This window comes from Alnus glutinosa, chromosome 12 (genome assembly GCF_958979055.1).
Source record: "Alnus glutinosa chromosome 12, dhAlnGlut1.1, whole genome shotgun sequence".
NCBI classification, from domain to species: domain Eukaryota; kingdom Viridiplantae; phylum Streptophyta; class Magnoliopsida; order Fagales; family Betulaceae; genus Alnus; species Alnus glutinosa.
This window is the reverse complement of record NC_084897.1, coordinates 13443561-13458573: the sequence shown is the minus strand read 5'-3', so window position 1 is coordinate 13458573 and position 15013 is coordinate 13443561. Positions and strand designations below refer to the sequence as shown.

At 43.4% G+C, this 15013-nt stretch overlaps 11 non-coding genes and 1 pseudogene across 11 annotated transcripts; all 12 read right to left on the bottom strand.

Moving 5' to 3' along the window:
- Positions 1-9359: 9359 nt before the first annotated feature.
- LOC133852963 (5S ribosomal RNA) lies at positions 9360-9479 on the bottom strand. The gene has a single exon (XR_009896142.1). It is a non-coding gene; the product is annotated as a 5S ribosomal RNA (ribosomal RNA).
- Positions 9480-9840: 361 nt separating this feature from the next.
- On the bottom strand, positions 9841-9959 carry LOC133852959 (5S ribosomal RNA). The gene has a single exon (XR_009896138.1). It is a non-coding gene; the product is annotated as a 5S ribosomal RNA (ribosomal RNA).
- Positions 9960-10320: 361 nt separating this feature from the next.
- Positions 10321-10439, bottom strand: LOC133852982 (5S ribosomal RNA). Its single transcript, XR_009896160.1, has one exon. It is a non-coding gene; the product is annotated as a 5S ribosomal RNA (ribosomal RNA).
- A 361-nt stretch (positions 10440-10800) lies between these two features.
- Positions 10801-10919, bottom strand: LOC133852976 (5S ribosomal RNA). Its single transcript, XR_009896154.1, has one exon. It is a non-coding gene; the product is annotated as a 5S ribosomal RNA (ribosomal RNA).
- Positions 10920-11281: 362 nt separating this feature from the next.
- Positions 11282-11400, bottom strand: LOC133852962 (5S ribosomal RNA). Its single transcript, XR_009896141.1, has one exon. It is a non-coding gene; the product is annotated as a 5S ribosomal RNA (ribosomal RNA).
- Positions 11401-11761: 361 nt separating this feature from the next.
- LOC133853001 (5S ribosomal RNA) lies at positions 11762-11880 on the bottom strand (annotated as a pseudogene).
- Positions 11881-12241: 361 nt separating this feature from the next.
- LOC133852998 (5S ribosomal RNA) lies at positions 12242-12360 on the bottom strand. Its single transcript, XR_009896175.1, has one exon. It is a non-coding gene; the product is annotated as a 5S ribosomal RNA (ribosomal RNA).
- A 362-nt stretch (positions 12361-12722) lies between these two features.
- LOC133852972 (5S ribosomal RNA) lies at positions 12723-12841 on the bottom strand. Its single transcript, XR_009896150.1, has one exon. It is a non-coding gene; the product is annotated as a 5S ribosomal RNA (ribosomal RNA).
- Positions 12842-13202: 361 nt separating this feature from the next.
- Positions 13203-13321, bottom strand: LOC133852999 (5S ribosomal RNA). The gene has a single exon (XR_009896176.1). It is a non-coding gene; the product is annotated as a 5S ribosomal RNA (ribosomal RNA).
- A 361-nt stretch (positions 13322-13682) lies between these two features.
- On the bottom strand, positions 13683-13801 carry LOC133852988 (5S ribosomal RNA). Its single transcript, XR_009896165.1, has one exon. It is a non-coding gene; the product is annotated as a 5S ribosomal RNA (ribosomal RNA).
- Positions 13802-14161: 360 nt separating this feature from the next.
- LOC133852973 (5S ribosomal RNA) lies at positions 14162-14280 on the bottom strand. The gene has a single exon (XR_009896151.1). It is a non-coding gene; the product is annotated as a 5S ribosomal RNA (ribosomal RNA).
- A 361-nt stretch (positions 14281-14641) lies between these two features.
- LOC133852978 (5S ribosomal RNA) lies at positions 14642-14760 on the bottom strand. The gene has a single exon (XR_009896156.1). It is a non-coding gene; the product is annotated as a 5S ribosomal RNA (ribosomal RNA).
- Between the last annotated feature and the right edge of the window lie 253 nt (positions 14761-15013).

Here is a 15013-nt window from a genome sequence, read left to right as displayed (position 1 = left end):
TCTTGAATCAATCCCCAAACCTTTGGAACTAGGTTAAAATGAAGTTGATTAAACAAGACACCAACATTTGACCATTTTCCTGTGGATTCGACCTCGCACTTGCACAGACTATATTGCAAACGATTCGTGCGCTTGCGAGTACTCATTAAAACACACATCAAGTTTTTGGCGCCGTTGCCGGGGAAATCGGTTCAAAAATTGGTTTTTGTTTGATTGATTTTGTTTTTCTACTAGTTAGATAGATTTTTGTTTCATTTTTCTGTTGTTTAGCTTCTGTTCTGCATTCTAAGTTCTTTCTTTGTTTTTCCCGGATCTATTCTGCAGCTTCTGCAACTTACTGGGTGCCCTGAAGAATCGATCAATCGAAAATAAATTCGATCGATCGAGTTTCGATCGGTCGAATTAGCATCTGCATTATATAAAGTCGATCGATCGAAAATATATTCGATTGATCGAAATAGACTTCGATCGAACGAACTTTCTGCACAGCAGCAGCTCGGAACTAGGAGAGTATCTCTGTTCCAGTACTTCTTTTAGTCCATTTTGTTCATTTTTGTTCATAATTTGTTTCTGTTTAATAGTATTTTGCAGTTTGTTTAATTTTGTTTTAGTTCATTATAATTTAGTTCAAATTTTGTGTAGTTTGTGTTTCATGTTACCCTCAATTTGTTTTATTTTGTTCTAACAAAAGATTAAAAAAAAAAAAAAAAAAAAAAAAAAAGTTTATGTTCTGTTTTTGTTCCTATTTCTCTTTCTGTTCCTGCACAAATATTCGATCGATCGATTTTCGATCGATCGACTTTAAATTAGATCGATCGACCTCAACTCAGAAGGCAGCTCCTGGATAAGATCAATAGCAGATATTTTTACCAAAACTTCTTTTTGGTCCCAATTTGTAAGTATTCTTATTTTTACTTTAGCTCCTATCTTTGTTTGCATTTTTGTTAGTCTTTACATTTTATCTTAGTTGTATTATTTTTCTTTGATTTAAAAAAAAAAAAAAAAAAAAAAAAAAAAAAAAAAAAATTTCTTGCTAGTGTGGGTCTACTTAGCTATCTAAAGGCAATGACAAGGTGAATTCTGGCAAGGAAAGGTCTTGGGATTTAAGTGTGTCCAGTGTGACCCCCCTCACCTACCTGGGAACTAGCCTAGATTGTACTTTGGAGAACTTTGTTCCCCATTAGAAAATTCTTTTCCTTATTTTTGTTTGTCTTTTGGTTAAACATTTGTGTATGCTTGGTGTATGCTTGGTAGAAGATCATTGAACCTAGACTAGACATCTTTAGATCCCGAAATTGAAAGAACTCTTAGGAGAAGGTTTAGAAATTCTATTGAGATGGGAGATAACATGCTTGCGAATGAGAATGAGAGGAATCGGGGAGAAAACGTTGATCATACTAGGACACTTAGGGATTTGTTTGCACCCGTTGCAACAAATTCTCCTTCATGTATAGTGTTACCCCCAACCAATGCCACTCACTTTGACCTCAAGCCTCATGTCATCCAACTCCTACCCGTATTCCATGGCTTGGACCTCAAAAATCCTTATAGCCATGTGAAGAAGTTCAAAGACATCTGTGCCACCTTCAAATTTCAAAATTTTTCTGAAGAGTCTGTGCATCTTAGGCTTTTTCCTTTCTCACTCCATGATAGAGCCAAGGCATGGTTGGATTCAAACATGCCTGGTTCCATCACTTCTTGGGAGAACTTGCTAAACAAGCTTTACAACAAATTCTTCCCCATGTCCAAAGTCAATGAGTGTAGGAAGGAGATAAGCTCATTTACTCAAGAAGAAGATGAGAAATTTTCTGAGAGTTGGGAGAGATTTCAAGATATGCTGATTAAGTGCCCTCCACATGGATACGAGAAGTGGAGACTCGTGCAATTTTTCTATCAAGGATTAACTCAATCCAACCGTAGCATGATCGAGTCGATGAGCGGAGGCGCATTTCTGAGTTTGACGGGAGAGGAGGCGTATAGGACCTTAGATCAGTTATCCGACAATTCCCAACAGTGGGATTTTTCAAGCTGTCGAGATAAAGCTGCTCGCATTCAGAAGAAGGGAGGCATCTACCAGATTAAGGAGGATATAGAATTAAAAATGAAGATAGATGCCCTCACCAAAAAGGTCGAAGCCCTAGTTGTTAGCAAATCCATGAATGCTGCCAATCCATTCCATGTTGACTGCTGTTCCATCTGTGCTAGTCCCATGCATTTAGCACAGACTTGCCCATCATTGCCGGCTTTTGTCGAGTCATCAATGGAGCAAGTGAAGGCTTTCAACGACTATAGGAAGCAAGCCAATGGACCTTTCTCCGAATCGTACAATCCAGGGTGGCGGAACCACCCTAACTTTTCTTGGAAGCAGAACCAGCCTATGGCTCAAGGGGGAGTTCCTCACCAATCCCATACTCAATATCCCCTTGGATTTCATCAGCCGATTCACCATCAAAGCCGTCCATCCCAGCCAGCACCATCATACCAAGCCCCTACTCAAGCCCCTGCCTCTTCTTCACAGTCTTCTTTGGAAGACACTCTTAAGGCTTTCATCCAGCTTATAGGCCAATCCATCAATGACGTGAAGAATGCTACCATGGTGAACACTCAAGCTATTGCCAAGATGAAGACCTAGATCGGGCAAATTGCTAGTCACCTGGGGGAGAGAGAGAAGGGAAAGCTCCCTAGTCAGCCTGTGCCAAATCCAAAGTTGCAGTTCCATGTGGGAAGTTCGTCAAATGCAGTGCATGGGCTGGAGCATGTGCAAGCCGTTGTCACACTGAGGTCAGGGAAACAAGTAGACAACCAAGTGGTTCACCCTGAGGAGAACCTTGCTGCACAAGAAGGACAAGGAAGCAAGAGCGTAGAGAAGAGAGATGCCGAGCCATCTACATTAGCTCCGACCATAGAGACTCCTCCTAGGTCGTTCATACCTAAGGCGCCATTCCCTGATAGACTTCTCGTGCCAAAGAAAGGAGGAAAGTTCGAGGACATTCTGGAGGTGTTCAAACAAGTGCAGATCAACATCCTGTTCTTGGATGCCATCAAACAAGTGCCGTCTTATGCTAAGTTCTTGAAGGATTTAGTAACTGTAAAGCGGAAAACCAATGTCCCGAAAAAATTTTGTTTGACCGAGCAAGTCAGCTCAATCCTCCAGTGTAGGCTGCCTATCAAGTATAAGGACCCCGGATGTCCTACTATTTCCTGCACAATAGGCATCAGCCACATTGAGAAGGCGCTGCTTGACCTTGGAGCCAGTGTCAATCTCCTACCCTATTCAGTTTACCTGCAATTGGGGTTAGGAGAATTGAAGCCCACCTCTATGACACTGCAGCTGGCTGATCGGTCAGTTAAGATACCACGGGGAATAGTGGAGGATGTTTTGATTAAGGTAGACAAGTTTTATTTCCCCGTGGATTTTATAGTGCTAGATACTGAGCCGGTACAGAACGTTGGAGTTCAAATACTGGTGATCCTCGGGCGACCATTCTTAGCTACGGCTAACGCCTTGATCAACTGTAGGACGGGGGTAATGAAGATCTCCTTCGGCAATATGACAATGGAGCGAACATCTTTGACATCAGCAAAAGGCCGAGGGAATGTGATGAGATCGGAAGTGCCTGCTTGATTGAGGAGATCATAGAGGAAGAATCAAGCACCAAAGACCCCTTGGAGGCATGCTTTGCTCAGTTCAGAGAGGATTTGGACTTGGATGAGTTACTTGAGCAAGTAAACGCCATTTTAGAGTTTGCTCCTCTGGTGAGCAAGGAAGAAGAGGAGGCAACAGTACGTGAGCCTCCTAAAAAAGAACTTAAGCCCTTGCCGGACAATCTTAAGTATAAGTTCCTAAGTCCAGTCGAAACTTTGCCAGTAATCATAGCTTCGGATCTACATGCTTCTCAGGAGGAGAAATTGTTAGACGTATTGAGAGAGCATAAGGAAGCTATAGGCTGGACCATAGAAGATATTAAGGGAATCAGCCCCTCGGTGGTTATGCACAAGATACATCTGGAGGAAGACACCAAACCATCGAGGGAGCCATAGAGAAGGCTCAACCCGACCATGCAAGAAGTCGTCAGAGGAGAAGTAATCAAGTTGTTGGATGCAGGAGTCATCTACCCAATCTCTGACAGCAAATGGGTGAGCCCCATTCATGTAGTGCCCAAGCGAGCTGGAGTAACGGTCGTGCAGAACAAGGAAGGCGAGTTGGTCCCAACTCGAGTACAGTCTGGATGGAGAGTCTGCATCGACTACCGTAAGCTGAACACCGCCACCAGGAAAGATCACTTTCCTCTTCCGTTCATTGATCAAATGGTGGAGCGGTTGGCCGGGCACGAGTATTACTGTTTTTTGGATGGTTATTATGGATATAACCAGGTCCCTGTGGACCCTGAAGACCAAGAGAAGACGACCTTCACTTGTCCATTCGGGACGTTCGCCTACCGACGCATGCCCTTTGGCTTATGCAATGCACCCGCTACTTTTCAGCGGTGCATGATCAGCATCTTTTCTGATATGGTGGAGCGTTTCTTGGAGGTATTTATGGACGACTTCTCGGTTTTTGGGTCATCTTTTGAGGAGTGTTTGCACCACCTCACGTTAGTCTTGGAGTGGTGTAAAGAGAAGAACTTGGTACTCAATTGGGAGAAGTGCCACTTTATGGCACAACAAGGAATTGTGCTCGGGCACGTCATCTCTCGTCGGGGGATAGAGGTAGACAAGGCGAAGGTAGATCTGATATCCAACCTTCCGCCCCCACGAACGGTGAAAGAGGTTCGCTCTTTTTTGGGCCATGCAGGATTTTATCGGCGATTCATCCAGGACTTCAGCAAGATCGCCCGGCCTTTATGCAAACTGTTGGTGAAGGAGGCCCCTTTCATTTTTGACGAGGACTGCAAGAAGGCATTTGGGGCCTTGAAGGCAATTCTGACGTCCACACCCATCATTCGGCCCCCGAACTGGGGTACACCTTTCGAGATCATGTGTGACGCATCCGATTATGCCGTTGGAGCTGTGTTGGGGCAGCGCATTGACAAACTTCCCCACGTCATTTATTATGCAAGTCGAACTCTGAACGATGCCCAGCTGAATTATTCGACCACTGAGAAGGAGCTGCTGGCAGTCGTATTTGCTCTAGACAAGTTTTGATCCTACCTACTAGGATCGAAAGTCATCATCTACTCGGATCACGCGGCATTGAAGTATCTTTTCTCCAAAAAGGATGCTAAATCTCGCCTCATCCGGTGGATTTTGCTCTTACAAGAGTTCGACATTGAGATTCGGGACAAGAAGGGCTCGAAAAACGTGGTGGCTGATCATCTCTCGAGGATTACCGTGGACTTCACGGAAGAAGCCGTCCCCATTTCTGAGACCTTCCCCGATGAGCAGTTGATGCATATTGCTCATGCTCACTCACCATGGTTTGCTGACATAGTGAACTATCTTTTCACCGGTCAAATGCCTTTGCATTGGGGGCAGCAAGATAAGTCCAAATTTATGTCCATGGTGAAGAATTTTTTCTGGTACGATCCTTTCTTGTTCAAGTATTGTCCCGATCAGATCATTAGGAGATGCATTCCCGAGCCTGACCAATCCAGTGTCATCTCCTTCTGTCATGATCATGCTTGTGGAGGCCACTTCAGTGCAAAGAAGACCGCTGCAAAGATTTTGCAGTGCGGTTTTTACTAGCCTACCATCTTTCAAGACGCTCACACTTATTGTGTTTCATGCGAGCGCTGTCAGAAGCTAGGGAGTATTTCACGCCGAAATATGATGCCCCTCAACCCCATTCTTATTGTCGAGATCTTCGATGTGTGGGGCATCTATTTCATGGGACCTTTCCCACTCTCCTTCGGCTATCTGTACATTCTGGTTGCAGTGGACTACGTGTCCAAATGGGTGGAGGCGGTTGCCTGCAAGACCAATGACCACAGAGTTGTGGTTCAGTTTTTAAAAGACACTATATTTGCTCGTTTTGGTACTCCTCGAGCAATTATTAGTGATGGTGGAAAGCATTTCTGCAACCGAGTCTTCGAGCAGCTGATGAAGAAATATTGCATCACGCACAAGGTTGCCACTCCCTATCACCCTCAGATGAGTGGACAAGTGGAGGTTTCAAATAGAGAGATCAAGAGGATTTTAGAGAAGACGGTAAACTTGTCAAGGAAAGATTGGTCTCTCCGGTTGAACGATGCATTATGGGCATACCGGACAGCTTTCAAGACACCGATTGGCATGTCACCTTACCGTATCGTGTACGGGAAAGCATGCCATCTGCCTGTGGAGTTGGAGCACAGAGCCTACTAGGCCATTAAGCAGCTGAATTTCGATCTCACAAAGACTGGCTCACAGAGGAAGCTCCAACTCAATAAATTGGAAGAGCTGAGGAATGATGCTTATGATTGTGCTAGGATGTACAAAGCACAAATAAAGAAGGTTCACGACCAGAACATATTGAGGCGATTCTTTGAGCCCGGTCAGAAAGTCCTTCTTTACAATTCACGTTTGCATCTTTTTCTAGGGAAGCTCCGATCTCGATGGACAGGCCCTTTCATAGTTCGATCAGTGTTTTCTTATGGGGCTATTGAGATTGAGGATCCAAAAAATGGCAACACGTTCAAGGTGAACGGGCAACGACTGAAGCCATTTTTGGAGTTACAGAGCTCGGAGGTTGAGACGACCCTTTTAGAGGATCCGAGTTACTTGGAGTGATTGTCGTCAGGATGGAAAGTCTGGCTGAAGACTGAAAACTTAGCGCTTGTGGGAGGCAACCCTCATCATTTTTCCTTATCATTTGATTTTATTTCTTGTGTTTTAGTTGTGATTTTCAGGACAGTGTCTGCCGTTCAAGTTTAGGGGAGCGCTTCTCTTGCAGTGTGCCCAACTTGCATCACCATTTCGGTATTGTATCTCTAGCCACATTGGGGACAATGTGTTATTCTAGTATGGGGGTGGGGTAGACATTTCTGTCTGTTTTCATTTTATGTTTGCTTTGTTAATACTTGTTAATATATACCTTATTGTTAGTTGAGGATGGTTACATCTTACTATGGTTTGCATCTCATTGGTTTGTTTAACATTTTGAATTTTGCATATCATTAAAATCTTAGATCTTTTGACTCATCTTTGGATTAGAGAGACTTGACATGTTTAAATTGTTTATCACAAGCACATTAGCATTGTCTCTGTGGGGTATGAGATTTGAATTAAAAATAATGTATCTTGAGATTTGTAGGATGACTTGTTGATGAAACCTCGGCTTACTGTTATATATATAAAATAAAAAAATAATAATAAAAAATAAAAATTCTGCTTAGAATAATATCACCAATTTGACTTCTCATTGAGTAACTGGGCCCCTTGCCTCATTAAGCATTGGGTGTTCGCGCAAAAAGATGAGAATTTCAGCTTGGATGATTGTTTGGCTAGTTTGACTTCGTAGCCTTTTTGACTTGAGTAATTAAGCCCTAGGGATGTTCTTACATCTAGTGCCATAAAACCATCTGGTTTGGGAGTTACTGGCCCAACACTCGTTACATGGGTCAATTAGAAAGCTTAATGGAGTCAAGCATTGCACAACCGACACAAAAATAATAAATAAACAATAATAAACGTAAGATAAGCCTTGGTTATTTGATGGAAGTCCTGCGAATTTTTGGATATATGTGCTTTGAGGAAAATCGAAACCCTATGACTCTATGTTATTCACACCTTACACTTTTGAACATGTGTTGTCTCAATTTTCCATCTATGAGTTGATCGATTTTTGATAACATGATAATATGATATTCATTTTGTTAAATATACTCATGATGTGTGAACCATGTGTTTGAATGATGATTTTTGCTCAATCGATAATTCAGTACTTCAATGTTTGTGGGTGTCATTTCTGACAAACCCTCACGAGACTTCACTCGTCCACTAGGGAGTCCTAGGGGTTTAAAAGGCTTGTTGCATATGCTAAATGCAATCGTTTCTCCCACGAAAGAGGACTTATGTTTCATGCTTTGATTTTGTTTTCCATTTTGTTTTTGCTAAGGGACAAGCAAAATGTAAGTTTGGGGGTATTTGATGAGTGTCAAATATTGTCTATTTGGACCCCTTGATTTACATAAGTTAGACCTTTAGCCTTGTTATTTTCTTATGCTTTGGTTAGTTTTTGTGTTTTTATGTTTTGTAGGTTAATAAGTGAGGAATGGCAAAATTCATGTGGAATTGCTTGGAAAATTCGAAAGTTCTGAAGAACTCGATCAATCGAACTTAAAAGTCGATCAATCGAATTTTGCCCGAAGTCGATCGATCGAAATTTCCCATAACTTACTTTTACAGAAGCGCGCCAGAACACCCAATCAGGAGCTTCTCCATGACAAAAAGCAGCTCTCCCTCTGATTTTCGTAGCAGAACACGCTGGTTGCATGACCTTGGTTGTCTCTAGCAAGAGAGGAACCATAGAAAGGGTTAGAGGAGTCATTTTACATGGGTTTCTAGCCCTAATTTCCTTCTATAAAAGCCATAGCCATACCTCCTTGTAGAGAGAGTTCAGAGAACAGTAGCTAGGTTTAATTTCATGCATTTTGTAGTGTATTCCAGTAGCTTTTGTTCTTAGACACTTTCTTTTTGTAAAGCTTTCCTTTTATTTCCATGGTTGTTCTTCATTTTCTTGTAGTGTTCTTAGTCATGGATGGCTAGTAACCTCAACTAAGGTTGAGGATGAAACCTTTCCATTGATGACACTCACACTCTTGTTATAATTCTTGCACATTTGATGATATATCATATTTGTTATTCAAGTTCCATTCATTTAAATGCTTTATCTTTTGCAATGAATGTGGTTGTTGGTAGATATAGGACATTTAATGTGTTTCAACCGATGGATACATTGTTTTATCGGTTTGAATGATGATATCCATTGTGATTTGTTCATTGAATGGATATATTGGATGATTTGATTTCAAATGGGTACTCTATATGATTTATCTTTGAGTTGGATTCATTTAATGGTTCTAGAGTACGTGGTTGAGAAACTTGAATGACACCTTAAGCTTAATGTTCTTAGGGTGTTCAAGTGGAAACTAAGAGTGTGAGTTGTTGGATTTGGTTTGGTAGATTCCTTAGCCTTAGTTCCTTTTAATTTGCATATTTCATTCCACCTCTTTTATTCCGTCTTTTGCTCATGAATCAATCCCCAAACCTTTGGAACTAGGATAAAATGAAGTTGATTAAACAAGACACCAACATTTGACCATTTCCCTGTGGATTCGACCTCGTACTTGTACACGTTATATTGCAAACGATTTGTGCGCTCGCGAGTACTCATTAAAACACACATCAAATAATAAAAATAATTGAAAAAAGTAAAACGAGGGGTGCAACACGAGGACTTCCCAGGCGGTTACCCATCCTAGTACTACTCTCGCCCAAGCACCGCATAACTGCGGAGTTCTGATGGGATCCGGTGCATTAGTGCTGGTATGATCACACCGGCTAGTAGAGTTATGCAAAAAACTTATAACCCTCACTAGTCTATCTGAACTGGCCCGCATAGTGATGGGACCCGGTGCTAAGACGTGTCAACGTGCCACCCAATAAATAAACACACAATACAACGATTAAATGCAACAGAATGAGCCGAAAACTCCTTAAAAAACGCTTTAAGTGTAGAGTACGGAAGGAAACGGCGTGCCTGGAGTTCAAAACGATGGATTTTGAGCCTGAAAATGTGCTCACCCACCTCCGCTAGGTAGCCACCGCGTGCGCCCCGGAAAGAGCTTTCCCCTCACCGGCGCAAAAAAAAAAATAATAACAATAATAACGGCAAAAAAATAATTAAAAAAAGTAAAACGAGGGGTGCATCAGGAGGAATTCCCAGGAGGTCATCCATCCTAGTACTACTCTCTCCCAAGCACGCTTAACTGCAGAGTTCTGATGGGATCCGATGCTTTAGTGCTGGTATGATCGCACCCGTTACTAGAGTTACACAAAAAACTTATAACCCTCACCCGTCTATCTGAACTGGCCCGCATAGTGATGGGATCCGGAGCTAAGACGTGTCCACGTGCCACCCAATAAACTAAACACACAATACAACGATTAAATGCAATAGAATGAGCCGAAAACACCTTAAAAACGCTTTTAGTGTAGAGTACGGAAGGAAACGGTGTGCCTGGAGGTCAAAACGATGGATTTTGAGCCTAAAAATGCGCTCACCCAGCTCCGCTAGGTGGCCACCGCGTGCGCGCCGGAAAGAGCCTTCCCCTCACCGGTGCAAAAAATAAAATAATAATACTAATGACGGCAAAAAAATAATTGAAAAAAGTAAAACTGGGGGTGCAACACGAGGACTTCCCAGGAGGTCACCCATCCTAGTACTACTCTCTCCCAAGCACGCATAACTGTAGTGTTCTGATGGGATCCGGTGCATTAGTGCGGGTATGATCGCACCCGTTAGTAGAGTTACGCAAAAAACATATAAAGCTCACTCGTCTATCTGAACTGGCCCGCATAGTGATGGGATTCGGTGCTCAGATGTGTCCACGTGCCTCCCAATAAATAAGACACACAATACAACGATTAAATGCAATAGAATGAGCCGAAAACTCCATAAAAATGCTTTCAATGTAGAGTATGGATGGAAACGGCGTGCCTGGAGGTCAAAACGATGGATTTTGAGCCCGAAAATGTGCTCACCCAGCTCCGCTGAGTGGCCACCGCATGCGCGCCAGAAAGTGCTTTCCCCCCACCGGCGCAAAAAATAAAATAATAATAATAATAACGGCAAAAAAATAATTGAAAAAAGTAAAACTAGGGGTGCAACACGATGTCTTCCCAGGAGGTCACCCATCCTAATACTAATCTCGCCCGAGCACGCTTAATTGCGGAGTTCTGATGGGATCTGGTGCATTAGTGATGGTATGATCGCACCCGCTAGTAGAGTTACGCAAAAAACTTATAACCCTCACTTGTGAAACTGAACTGGCCCGCATAGTGATGCGATCCGGTGCTCAGACGTGTCCACGTGCCACCCAATAAATAAAACACACAATACAACGATTAAATGCAAAAGAATGAGCCGAAAACTCCTTAAAAATGCTTTCAGTGTAGAGTACGGATGAAAAAGGCGTGCCTGGAGGTCAAATCGATGGATATTGAGCCCAAAAATGTGCTCACCCAGCTCCGCTAGGTAGCCACCGCATGCGCCCCGGAAAGAGCCTTCCCCCCACTGGCGCAAAAAAATAAAATAATAATAATAATAACGGCAAAAAAATAATTGAAAAAAGTAAAACGAGGGGTGCAACACGAGGACTTCCCCGGAGGTCACCCATCCTAGTACAACTCTCTCCCAAGCACTCTTAACTGCAGAGTTTTAATGGGATCCGGTGCATTAGTGCTGGTATGATCGCACCCGTTAGTAGAGTTACGCAAAAAACTTATAACCCTCACTCGACTATCTGAACTGGCCCGCAGAGTGATGGGATCCGGTGCTAAGACGTGTCCTCGTGCCACCCAATAAATAAAACACACAATACAACGATTAAATGCAATAGAATGAGCCGAAAACTCCTTAAAAACGCTTTCAGTGTAGAGTACGGAAGGAAACGGCGTGCCTGGAGGTCAAAACGATGGATTTTGAGCCTGAAAATGTGCTCACCCAGCTCCGGTAGGTGGCCACCGCGTGCGCGCCGGAAAGAGCCTTCCCCTCATCGGCGCAAAAAATAAAATAATAATAATAATAACGGCAAAAAAATAATTGAAAAAAGTAAAACTGGGGGTGCAACACAATGTCTTCCCAGGAGGTCACCCATCCTAGTACTACTCTCTCCCTAGCACGCATAACTGTAGTGTTCTGATGGGATCCGGTGCATTAGTGCTGGTATGATCGCACCCGTTAGTAGATTTACGCAAAAAACTTATAAACCTCACTAGTCTATCTGAACTGGCCCGCATAGTGATGGGATCCGGTGCTCAGACGTGTCCACGTGCCTCCCAATAAATAAAACACACAATACAACGATTAAATGCAATAGAATGAGCTGAAAACTCCATAAAAATGCTTTCAATGTAGAGTATGGATGGAAACGGCGTGCCTGGAGGTCAAAACGATGGATTTTGAGCCCGAAAATGTGTTCACCCAGCTCCGCTGGGTGGCCACTGCATGCGCGCCGGAAAGAGCTTTCCCCCCACCGGCGCAAAAAATAAAATAATAATAATAATAACGGCAAAAAAATAACTGAAAAAAGTAAAACTAGGGGTGCAACACGATGTCTTCCCAGGAGGTCACCCATCCTAATACTAATCTCGCTCGAGCACGCTTAATTGCGGAGTTCTGATGGGATCTGGTGCATTAGTGATGGTATGATCGCACCCGCTAGTAGAGTTACGCAAAAAACTTATAACCCTCACTTGTGAAACTGAACTGGCCCGCATAGTGATGCGATCCGGTGCTCAGACGTGTCCACGTGCCACCCAATAAATAAAACACACAATACAACGATTAAATGCAATAGAATGAGCCGAAAACTCCTTAAAAATGCTTTCAGTGTAGAGTACGGATGAAAAAGGCGTGCCTGGAGGTCAAATCGATGGATATTGAGCCCGAAAATGTGCTCACCCAGCTCCGCTAGGTAGCCACCGCGTGTGCCCCGGAAAGAGCCTTCCCCCCACCGGCGCAAAAAAATAAAATAATAATAATAATAACGGCAAAAAAATAATAGAAAAAAGTAAAACGAGGGGTGCAACACGAGGACTTCCCAGGAGGTCACCCATCCTAGTATAACTCTCTCCCAAGCACGCTTAACTGCAGAGTTTTAATGGGATCCGGTGCATTAGTGCTGGTATGATCGCACCCGTTAGTAGAGTTACGCAAAAAACTTATAACCCTCACTCGACTATCTGAACTGGCCCGCATAGTGATGGGATCCGGTGCTAAGACGTGTCCTCGTGCCACCCAATAAATAAAACACACAATACAACGATTAAATGCAATAGAATGAGCCGAAAACTCCTTAAAAACGCTTTCAGTGTAGAGTACGGAAGGAAACGGCGTGCCTTGAGGTCAAAACGATGGATTTTGAGCCTGAAAATGTTCTAACCCAGCTCCGGTAGGTGGCCACCGCGTGCGCGCCGGAAAGAGCCTTCCCCTCACCGGCGCAAAAAATAAAATAATAATAATAATAACGGCAAAAAAATAATTGAAAAAAGTAAAACTGGGGGTGCAACACGATGTCTTCCCAGGAGGTCACCCATCCTAGTACTACTCTCTCCCTAGCACGCATAACTGTAGTGTTCTGATGGGATCCGGTGCATTAGTGCTGGTATGATCGCACCCGTTAGTAGATTTACGCAAAAAACTTATAACCCTCACTCGACTATCTGAACTGGCCCGCACAGTGATGGGATCCGGTGCTCAGACGTGTCCACGTGCCACCCAATAAATAAAACACACAATACAACGATTAAATGCAATAGAATGAGCCAAAAACTCCTTAAAAATGCTTTCAGTGTAGAGTATGGATGGAAACGGCGTGCCTGGAGGTCAAAATGATGGATTTTGAGCACGAAAATGTGCTCACCCAACTCCGCTAGGTGGCCACCGCGTGCGCGCCGGAAAGAGCAATCCCTCAACCAGCGCAAAATATAAAATAATAATGATAATAACGGCAAAAAAATAATTGAAAAAAGTAAAAAAAGGGGTGCAACACGAGGACTTTCCAGGAGGTCACTCATCCTAGTACTACTCTCGCCCAAGCACGCATAACTGTAGTGTTCTGATGGGATCCGGTGCATTAGTGCTGGTATGATCGCACCCGTTAGTAGAGTTACGCAAAAAACTTATAACCCTCACTCGACTATCTGAACTGGCCCGCATAGTGATGGGATCCGGTGCTAAGACGTGTCCTCGTGCCACCCAATAAATAAAACACACAATACAACGATTAAATGCAATAGAATGAGCCGAAAACTTCTTAAAAACGCTTTCAGTGTAGAGTACGGAAGGAAACGGCGTGCCTTGAGGTCAAAACGATGGATTTTGAGCCTGAAAATGTTCTAACCCAGCTCCGGTAGGTGGCCACCGCGTGCGCGCCGGAAAGAGCCTGGCCCCACCAACGCAAAAAATAAAATAAAAACAATAATAACGGCAAAAAAATAATTGAAAAAAGTAAAACTAAGGGTGCAACACGATATCTTCCCAGGAGGTCACCCATCCTAATACTACTCTCACCCAGGCACGCTTAACTGCGGAGTTCTGATGGGATCCGATGCGTTAGTGATGGTATGATCGCACCCGCTAGTAGAGTTACGCAAAAAACTTATAACCCTCACTCGTCAAACTGAACTGGCCCGCATAGTGATGCGATCCGGTGCTTCGACGTGTCCACGTGCCACCTAATAAATAAAACACACAATACAACGATTAAATGCAATAGAATGAGCCGAAAACTCCTTAAAAATGCGTTCAGTGTAGAGTACGGATGGAAACGGCGTGCCTGGAGGTCAAAACGATGGATTTTGAGCCCGAAAATGTGCTCACCCAGCTCCGCTAGGTAGCCACCACGTGCGCGCCGGAAAGAGCAATCCCTCAACCAGCGCAAAAAATAAAATAATAATGATAATAACGGCAAAAAAATAATTGAGAAAAGTAAAAAAAGGGGTGCAACACGAGGACTTCCCAGGAGGTCACCCATCCTAGTACTACTTTCGCCCAAGCACACATAACTGTAGTGTTCTGATGGGATCCGGTGCATTAGTGCTGGTATAATCGCACCCGTTAGTTGAGTTACGCAAAAAACTTATAACCCTCACTCGTCTATCTGAACTGGCCCGCATAGGGATGGGATCCGGAGCTAAGACGTGTCCACGTGCCACCCAATAAATAAAACACACAATACAACGATTAAATGCAATAGAATGAGACGAAATCTCCTTAAAAACGCTTTCAGTGTAGAGTACGGAAGGAAACGGCGTGCCGGGAGGTCAAAACGTTGGATTTTGAGCCCGAAAATGTACTCACCCTGCTCGA